This window comes from Mytilus galloprovincialis, chromosome 6, assembly GCF_965363235.1.
Source record: "Mytilus galloprovincialis chromosome 6, xbMytGall1.hap1.1, whole genome shotgun sequence".
Taxonomy (NCBI): Eukaryota; Metazoa; Mollusca; class Bivalvia; order Mytilida; family Mytilidae; genus Mytilus; species Mytilus galloprovincialis.
Window position 1 is genome coordinate 83,647,579 of NC_134843.1, and position 10,303 is coordinate 83,657,881.

Consider the following 10,303-nt stretch of genomic DNA (forward strand, 5'->3'; position numbering starts at 1 on the left):
GTTTGTTACGGCCAGAAATCGCCTTTAAATTGTAGCCAACAAAAGACACAAATCAATTATAAAAATTAACAAGATTTATTATACAAATGTTTACAAAAGGTATTACACAAATATTACTGTTAACTTAACTGTCAAAATATGAGTCCAATCTGTTATCTTTATCTGTATCCGGAAATCTTTCGGAATCCAATTTGAATATTACGTTCACTACTAATGTCATAATCCAGTATGATGTTGTTTGTAGAATAAAAATGTCAATCCAAATGCTGTGAATACTAATGTCTATCAATGTCTATGTCCAAGTTTAATTATGAGAGTTTAACTTTAGTGTCTGTATATATAGTGTTGTCATGGAAAATTCTAGAACACTCTATAATGGAACATTGTCGAAAATCCTGGAAAGTTACAACGGAAGTTTCTGGAATAACGTAGAAGTTTAAATTACGCATCTTTTATAAGGATCATTCTAGAAAGTTCCAATCATTCTGTGATTGTTCCAGTGATTCCTAAACTGCACAGTTATAAGATTATTTGGTAAACAACTATCAGGCCATACAACACAAATTAGGCCAACATAAATAAACATAATAATTACAATATCATAACACCTCCCCCCTTAAAAGAAGTTTTAGTGTAACAAAAACTTATCATGAATAATATGAACAAAAATACATAATATATACAAAGTGATTTAATAAGGTCTAGATAAAGCATCAGCTATTACATTATCTTTACCCTTAATATGTTTTACAATTACATCATATTCCTGTAACAATAAACTCCACCTAGTCAACCTCTGATTCTTGTTTCTCATTTTATGCATGAAGGTGAGAGGATTATGATCAGTATAAACAAGAATAGGATAAACAGTGGGATTCAAATATACATCAAAATGTTGAAGTGCTGACAACATTGCAAAACACTCTTTTTCAATAGTTGAATAATTTTTCTGATGTTTATCTAATTTCTTAGAAAAATATGATATAGGTTTTTCAACATTATCATCTGTCTCTTGATATAAAACAGCTCCAATTCCTACATCGCTTGCATCAACGGCAAGTTTAAATTGTTTTTCAAAGTCTGGAGTAATCAGAACTGGACTATTAATTAAAAGTGATTTGCTATTTTCAAAAGCTTTTTGACAATTTTCACTCCAGATAAATTTAGAATCTTTTCGTAAAAGATGAGTCAATGGTTGAACAACAGTAGCAAAATTTGAACAGAATTTCCTGTAAAATCCTATCATGCCTAAATATCTCATAAGTTGTTTTCTATTTGTAGGAGGTGGAAATTTGGAAATAGCTTCCACTTTAGCCATAATAGGTTTTACTTGACCTTGGCCAACTGTATGCCCTAAATAATCAACAGTGGCCTGACAAAATTCACTTTTACCAAGATTAACAGTCAAATTTGAATGTGACAATCTATCAAAAGTATCATACAAATGTGTTACATGCTGTTCCCAGCTATCACTACATACAATAAGATCATCAATATAAGCATAACAACAGTCTAAATCTTTTATAACATTATTGATCATTCTTTGAAATGTAGCTGGAGCACTTTTCATGCCAAATGGCATTACAGTATATTGAAATAAGCCATCTGGTGTAACAAAAGCTGATATTTCACGAGCTCTCTGTGTCAATGGAACTTGCCAATAACCTTTCAATAAATCAAATTTGCTCACAAATTTTGCTTGACCAATATTGTCAATACAATCGTCTATCCTTGGAATCGGATAGGAATCAGATTTTGAGACTGAATTTACTTTTCTGAAATCAGTCACGAAACGAAAAGTTTTATCTGGTTTTGGCACAAGGAGACAAGGAGAGCTCCATTCACTGTTACTCGGCTCAATAATATCATTGTCAAGCATATATTTAATTTCTTTTCTCATAACTTCAAGTTTGAGTGGATTGAGCCTGTAAGGATGTTGCTTAATTGGAGAAGCATCTCCTACATCAACATCATGACAAACAGCAGTGGTTTTGTTTGGCACATCTGGAAAAAGATTTTTAAAAGAAAATACCAAAGTTTTTATTTCTTCTCTATGATCAAAAGACAGATGTGCAAGTTTTGAGTCTAAATTTGACAAAATTTCTGAATTTTTCAATCTAACTGTCTCTTCCAAAGTTTTAGAACTAAAAGGTGGTTCAATTACATCTGGTTTGTCATGATTGTTCTCAAATTTAACCATGCCTAAAGTGGCAACTGGTTTACTATCACATAGAACATTAGTACGCTCAAAATATGGTTTTAACATATTAATATGACACACTCTATTTTGTTTGCGCCGACCTGGAGTTTTTACAATATAATTCAAATCATTAATTTTACTCTCTATTGTATAAGGACCACAATATTTAGCCTGTAAAGGATGTCCAGGGACTGGCAAAAATACAAGTACCCTATCACCAGGCTCAAAAACTCTGTCCCTGGCATCTTTATCATACCATATTTTCATCTTGTTCTGTACATTTTTTAAGTTTTTCTGAGCAATTTGACAAGCAGTATATAATTTTTCTTTAAATCTAGATACATAGTCTAAAAGATTCAAGTCAGTATGTTCAGTAAGCCACTTTTCCTTAATCAATTTTAACGGTCCCCTTACAGTATGGCCAAATACCAACTCAAAGGGACTAAATCCAAGGGATTCTTGAACAGCCTCTCGGACTGCAAAAAGTAGAAAGTGAACTCCATCATCCCAGTCTCTGTCAAATTGAAGACAAAAAGTTCTAATCATGTTCTTCAATGTTTGATGAAAACGTTCTAAGGCACCTTGAGATTCTGGATGGTACGCACTTGATCTATACTGAGCAATTCCTAGCTGGTACACGACTTGCTGAAATAAACCTGACATGAAATTTGATCCCTGGTCGGACTGTATAGACTTAGGAAGTCCTACTAATGTGAAAAATTTGATAAGTGCTTTGACAATAGTAGGTGTCTTGATATTTCTTAGCGGAATAGCCTCAGGAAAGCGAGTGGATGTACACATGATTGTCAATAAATACGCATTTCCAGTTTTGGTCTTTGGTAAAGGTCCAACGCAGTCAATTAGAACTCTGCTGAAAGGTTCGTCAAAGGCTGGAATAGGCAGAAGTGGTGCTGGTGGTATTTTCTGGTTAGGCTTACCAACAACCTGGCATATATGACAGGATTTGCAGTATTCTGCAACATCATTTCTAAGTCTTGGCCAGTAGAAATGCTGCAAGATCTTACGGCAAGTCTTTCTTATACCTAAGTGTCCAGCCAAGGGGGTGTCATGGGCAAGACCAATAATTTCTTGCCTATAAACTTTAGGCACCACCACTTGGTGTACCACTCTCCATTCCTCTTCTGGGGTAGCATCAGGAGGCCTCCACTTCCTCATTAAAATGCCGTCCTGATGGTAATAGCATTCGGCCACTTTGTCTGCTTCCTCCTGTGGTTGAGCCCGCTGGTTGAGCTGAAGAACCTCAGGGTCTTTATTTTGTTCTTCCAAAAGGTTCTTTCTGTTTAATGAATGGCTGTTTACGTCTGGCCATGGCATAATTACATTCTTATTAACATTAGGTGGTCTTGTAATTGCCTTTTCTGAGCTACCAGGACCTTCAATGTCAGCTATAAAAGTGTCAGAAAGGTCCATGTAATCAAACTTGTCTTCTTGCAAAATCTCATTTTGTTGTTTTCTAGCCATCGCCCTAGTAACAACACAAGCTGGATACAATTCAGCATCATCTTCAGGTGATTTAACATCCACCACCGGTTCACTGGTAACAATTGGTTCAGCAACCACTTTGTTCCTAGCTAGATCATTTCCTAGCAATAAGGTAACACCCTCAACAGGGAGATTAGGACGAACACCTACAACAACTGGTCCAGTTATCAAATCTGACTTCAGATAAATACGATGGAGAGGAACATCTATACAACCTAACTCTACGCCTTGTAACAAAACGGAGGCACCAACAGAAGTCTTCTCGGACAAAGGCAACACACCTTCTAACAATAAAGACTGAGAAGCTCCAGTGTCCCGTAAAATCTTAATAGGCTGAAGAGTGGTATCATCAACAATAGAAACAAACCCATCAGACATAAAGGGTTGGTATTCCTCCATGTAATCACAAAAACTGGACTTAAAAGCCTGACGCGCAGGGCATTCCAATGTACTGGTAATATAAGGTGTCGTACAAGCACTGGTCTTCGGCTTATTATCTCGTTCATTCTTCTTCTGGAGTCTAAAACAATCAGCCATCAGGTGACCAATCTTCTTACAATAAGCACAAGTCAGTGACTTCTTCTCAAAAGTATCAAATTTTGGACTAGACATATTATAACTGGACTGACTCTTATTCTGTGGAACAGGCTTACTATCAGTATGCTCAGTGCTTTGATTTTTGTAATTTCCACTGGAAGTATTAACATTTTGACCCTTGAAACTTCTTTTATGTGAAAGAGTATAATTATCTGAAATAACAGCTGCATCATGTATTGACTCAACAGTTTTGTCGTCTAAATGTGTTTTTAAGTCTAAATGAACACATTGTTTGAACTCTTCTAATAACATCAATTGTCTTAGGTTATCAAAATTGTTATCTGTTTTCTTTGAAGTAAGCCATTTATCAAATAGATCTTCTTTTTCCCGAGCAAATTCCACATAGGTTTGTGAATCAAACTTTTTATAAGATCTAAATTTCTGTCTATATGCTTCTGGTACTAGCTCATAAGCTTTCAAAACTTCCTGTTTCACCGTGTCATAATTGGAACTTTTTTCTGATGGAAGTGCAGAGTATATTTCAGCGGCTTTACCCTCGAAAACACTTTGTAGCATTGTAGTCCAATACGGCTTTGGCCAATTTAAATTACGAGCAATTTTCTCAAACTGTGGAAAATATTTATCAACTGTTTTTTCACAAAATCTGGGAACCAAACGTATATTTTTTGCTGCATCAAAACAATCTGATTTCGACTGACCTTTAGAGTTGCTTTCTTCTTTAATTATTTCAATTTTCAGTTTTTCCATCTCTAGCCTTTCTCTCATTTCAAGTTCTTTTATTTTCTCCCTCTCCTTCATTTCCAGTTCTTTTAATTTAAATTCATCTTCTTTTTCTTTCTTTTCCATTTCTAACCTTTCCTTCATTTCCAGTTCTGCTTGTTTTAATTTAAATTCATGTTCTAATTCAAGCTGTTTTAATTTAAAGGCATCTACATTTTCGACCTTAAGTTCAAGAGCCTCTTCACCTAAAATTTCTGCGTCAACTAATTTGTCTATAACCAAATTTTTTATAATTTGTTTTCTCATAGATACTTTAAAATTTAACTTCAGATGTTTAGCAAGCAACACTAATTCGTCTTTCTTTAAATTATCAAAACTCTCCAGGTCTGGCGTTTTCAAAAATTTACCGGCATCAAATGCCATTTTGTAGAATTTTGTTGGCTAGTTATAATAAAAATATTGAATAAATTTTGAATAATATATTTTCAGTATCCCGAGCCCCCAATTTCTGTTACGGCCAGAAATCGCCTTTAAATTGTAGCCAACAAAAGACACAAATCAATTATAAAAATTAACAAGATTTATTATACAAATGTTTACAAAAGGTATTACACAAATATTACTGTTAACTTAACTGTCAAAATATGAGTCCAATCTGTTATCTTTATCTGTATCCGGAAATCTTTCGGAATCCAATTTGAATATTACGTTCACTACTAATGTCATAATCCAGTATGATGTTGTTTGTAGAATAAAAATGTCAATCCAAATGCTGTGAATACTAATGTCTATCAATGTCTATGTCCAAGTTTAATTATGAGAGTTTAACTTTAGTGTCTGTATATATAGTGTTGTCATGGAAAATTCTAGAACACTCTATAATGGAACATTGTCGAAAATCCTGGAAAGTTACAACGGAAGTTTCTGGAATAACGTAGAAGTTTAAATTACGCATCTTTTATAAGGATCATTCTAGAAAGTTCCAATCATTCTGTGATTGTTCCAGCGATTCCTAAACTGCACAGTTATAAGATTATTTGGTAAACAACTATCAGGCCATACAACACAAATTAGGCCAACATAAATAAACATAATAATTACAATATCATAACAAGTTGTATATCATGAATGGACGATTGATTATCAATGAAAGTGAACGGGGTACATAGATAAAACGGTCATAACTTTTTTGTTATAATGTATATTTTCCCTCCCAACCCCGCCTTTTACAGTTAATAATTATTTACAATTAAATATGTTTTAAGTTTCAGTTCAGAAATATGATTTCGTGCTTCGAAATAAGTTTGAAAATTGAGGTGACATAGCCACACAGCCTCCGTTGACATCTTCGTTAATTCTCGATAAAATTGTAATGGGACCTTTTTGTAAAATCAATTTTCTCAACTAATTTATTGTTACTTATATCCTCCCAACCCCTAAAAAGATCGAAAACATATTCATTTAAATGAAATCGCAAACCATATCAGTTCAGGTATTAAACTTTTTGCTTCGAAATTTGGTTGAAAAGTTCTTATTTTTGCAGTCTTCAGCAATATTTTCAAAATGGCGGCCACTGTTGGAGGTTCACAACGACACGACATGCCGGTATTCATTTAGTTATAAATCAAAAAGTAATATTTCAAATATTTATCAAAGGGTGTCTTTTTGTACTTTAGAAATTTCTTTGTTCACATGTTCTTCAATATATTTATTAGAAACAGTATCTCACACTAAAAAAAAGATTTGCATGCACCAACCATGCAGTTTACATGTACATTGATAGCGTGGGGCGACATGGGAATATATATTTTTGAAGATTTAAACGATGAAAATCGAAAAATTGTTAGATGCATGTCTTTTCAATAATTGTCTTACCTTAATGCAGCATAGAATTAAACATTGTTTCCCTCTGTTAAAGTGGATACGTGCTATTTGTTTCGATAAAATTTCGAAGTTACATAAAACAAAATGGCGACCAAATAATTTTCAAACGTAGACGATGTTCGACACTTATTTTGCACATGCACATATTTCAATTAGATTTAACTGTTTGTATTGCAATTAAATATGACACGTTTATTGTAACTCGTATGATAATTAAGGATAAAGCTAGATTGTGGAGATATTAATTAAGTCATCAACGTGATCAAAGAAAACAAACATGGCAACGTGGCCTAATCACGATGTAAGTTTTGACAAGACCTAATATATATATATTAGACTAATTTTCTATTATAATAATATTAGTATTATACGATTGTTTATGAAATCATTTCAATGATAATATTTTATATTAACAAAAGGAAACCACGGATGGATGGTAACAAAGATGAAATATCTATATATATATATATATTTTAAATCATTACACGGGTAACCAGTACATTTTACATATTCCTAATTAAACCAGTCACATACAGAGTTATCGAACCTAATTATGACTGGAATAGTTGCATATGCCCATAGATGATAGAGCAAATAGCACGGATGATTAATATCACAACCGTGTTTAAGCGACACGTATACATGCAGGTCATAAATAAATTTGTTGAATGAAATCAAATACATTTATACAATATAAACATATATAACATACACATTATTTTCATCCTGCATATCAATCCTTGGGATATATTTTTCAGTTTTCGGAATTTGACAATGGAACACGATAGTTTGAACTTCAAAGAATGATATAATCTTATAAAAGGGATTCAAAAAATTGAAATCACAAGGAAAATGGGAAATATAAGATAATTGATCGGAGAACTATAGTTTTACAAAATTATTCGACTTGCTACAGCTGTGTAAATGGTGCCCCGGACTAGATGTTCAAAGCAAGAGTAGTAGAGAAAGGCATTTACCACTGCATGTCTAACTGAATAAAATTTACCATAGTCATATTCCGAAAATGAATCTTGCAAGCAGCCCTTGAAGTGGTATATAGGGGGGATTGAGGTTAAAAACTTGAAGTGGGGATGTTGGATATAGGATTATAAAAAGTGGGGTAATAAAAATACACGGGACAAAGATGGGATCAGGAGCAAAACAGAAAAGAGGACTTTGGGGAAAGGAGCACACCGTGTCACCCCGACCCACTAACGAATTATATTTTTTTTTGGGGGGGGGGGGGGACAGCTAAAACATAATAATTTTGTACAATTTTCAGCTAGACAAAATCCTTTACGTTAACTTAAAATGCACGAGTCAAACACTACCAAGTTTGCTTTACAAGTAATTTCTTCTCTCTTCTTATATGAAATATATGGTATATATGATTATGATTTTTTTTCTTAATATTCGTTATCCACATAAAACTATATACTAGTATGAAGAAGGCTAGCCGGACAAATAGCAACTGCCTTGAATAATTTCAACGAAGGCAATTTGGCATGGTATCAATTAATAGACGTATTCAGGATTTAACTTGATATAACCACGGGTAATAATCATACATGAACTTCGTCATTGGACATAACTGAGCCCTTATAATCAGCTTGATTTCATCAAACGACAAAACGATTTCTAAATATCCAGGCTAAAATAAAGCGTATGTTCTTTAATTCAGGTACGGGGCATGCGAATTCACGGGTATGATCTAGTCTCGATATATAACGACCTCCATAATCTATCAATGTTTTTAGCTTATTCTGATTTCTTACTAATTGCTCTTTTGACTTATTAAATGTATCATGCAATTTTAAATTGTATATTTTAAAAAAAAAAAAAATCCACCTAGTAGGTACATCCTCAAATAGTTTTAGATAGGTTTATATTTTCAATAGATCTAAAATCTGAAGAAGAAAAAACAGGATACTGTTATTTCATGTGATGTCCAATTTTGCCTCTTGGTTAATTTTAAATTTTTTTCTTCCGTTTCGCACTTTAAAGGTACCCCCCCCCCCCCCCCCCAAAAAAAAAAAAAAAAAAAAAAAACCTCCCACACTTCACCCCTTTTAGTTTTTATTACTTGGTGAAAACAACTTGACAAATATATAATATAATACATTCATACGATAAAAGACACGTTTAAAACTCTTGACTTGCTTTATTCGGTCCAAAACATTTAAAAATTTGGAATTTTAAATCAAACTTTAATCAAAATTCACCAAAAATAATATTTGAAAACTTTTTAAAATTTTGAATTTTGAATTGATAAGTGTTACACAGATTGAAATTGCTATATTATACGTTGTATGTAAAAAAAAAACAACAAAATCTTCACAAATATATCATATAATATAAGAGACGTTTAAAACTCTTGGCTCGCCTGATTCGTTCTGAAGAGTTACGACAATCACAAATTTAAGTTACTATTTTACGAAAATTGGAATGTTTTGATGCATCAAATTTTGTTCCACTATCAACGCACTGAAGATTAGTATGTATGAGACAAGGGTTTGGCTCATATAAACCTTTTACTGCATGCACGAATATCGGAAAAGAAAAGCCGTGCTTATCCATAGAGTTGTCTCCCATTGTCGCTTACCACCAGTGTCTTTAGAACGTCATATTTCAGTGGCGGATCCAGAAATTTTCATAAGTAGGGGCCCACTGACTGACCTAAGAGGGGGCCCGCTCCAGTCACGCTTCAGTGCTTCCCTATATAAGCAACCAATTTTTTTCTCAAAAAAGGGGGGGGGGGGCCTGCCCTCCTTCCCCTAAATCCGCCTCTGTATTTTACTTCTATTTAAATCTTCCAAAAATGAAAGTGATTATTAACATACTTTTTAATTTATTTTATTACTCTTGTTTTATTCTAACTAGGTTTACCATTTTTTTTTCTTTCAAATTTTCGATGTGTACGCAACTGCGTTTTGCGTACGGCCCGGGTTGCTACGCGCCATCAAGGATTTATATATACGTGTATATATATGTCTCTGACTCGATCTATATGAATGAATGATTTATTATAGTGCAACCTGTATATATACAATAGATACATATCGATACAATATTACATTACAGCCAGCCAGATAGGCTTACGATGCACTGATACCTATCCTAGAGTTAAGTATTAAAATAAAAATTTATTCCATAATTTCTTCCCAGCTCTTCCAATAAGAATTTCCAGTCTCTTACAAGAAGAACAATGTTCATTTAAAATTTCGCGCGCACCTGTCATTTTTTACTGGTACCTAGATGTAGAGTTGTAAATAAAAAACAGTAGAAAAATAATAGTTTTTTCTTATGTACAAAGAGCGCCCTACAAAGAGAACACAAAGGCATAGGCCTATTACACTCATATTTCATAAACATGAACAATAAATTAAAGACATTTTTTAGACTATACCATTTACAACAAGATCATTAAATAATCATTTT